Consider the following 413-nt stretch of genomic DNA (forward strand, 5'->3'; position numbering starts at 1 on the left):
TCCTCCCCCCGCTGCCGGCAGGATTGGCATCAGCGCTCACAGACGATGCCAGCCTGTCTCCGCCGCATCGGCTCAGGGAGGGACAGGCTACCCTGACCCCTTGCTTGTCCGGTTCTATTTCTAAGTCGTGTGCTGCTCCTGGGGGGACCCATGGCCACCTCGGGGAGCCGGGGCACTCCAGCCCATGACCCTTCTGATCAGCCCTGAACGCTGAGCACGGCAGCCTCCTGGCTCCTGCCCTCCTGCCCCCCACAGCTCTGCGTTTCAGGACCCGACGGCACGGGAGGCTGGTGGCAACTGCGGGGATCAGCCCCGGCTGGTGTGGCTCAGTGGATAGAGCGTCGGCCTGTGGACTGAAGGGTCTGGGGTTCGATTCCAGTCAAAGCCAAGTATCTGGGTTGCAGGCTCGATCT

General features: G+C 64.9%; 1 protein-coding gene across 1 annotated transcript in view; it reads right to left on the reverse strand.

Annotated features, from left to right (window-relative positions):
• The window catches only part of FAH (fumarylacetoacetate hydrolase (fumarylacetoacetase)), a gene marked incomplete at its 5' end in the record, with an annotated part of 41752 nt that overhangs the window by 29082 nt on the left and 12257 nt on the right, over positions 1 to 413 (reverse strand). The gene's annotated exons all lie outside the window — the stretch shown is intronic.

The sequence above is a fragment of the Myotis davidii genome, unplaced genomic scaffold (genome assembly GCF_000327345.1).
Source record: "Myotis davidii unplaced genomic scaffold, ASM32734v1 scaffold2091, whole genome shotgun sequence".
Taxonomy (NCBI): Eukaryota; Metazoa; Chordata; class Mammalia; order Chiroptera; family Vespertilionidae; genus Myotis; species Myotis davidii.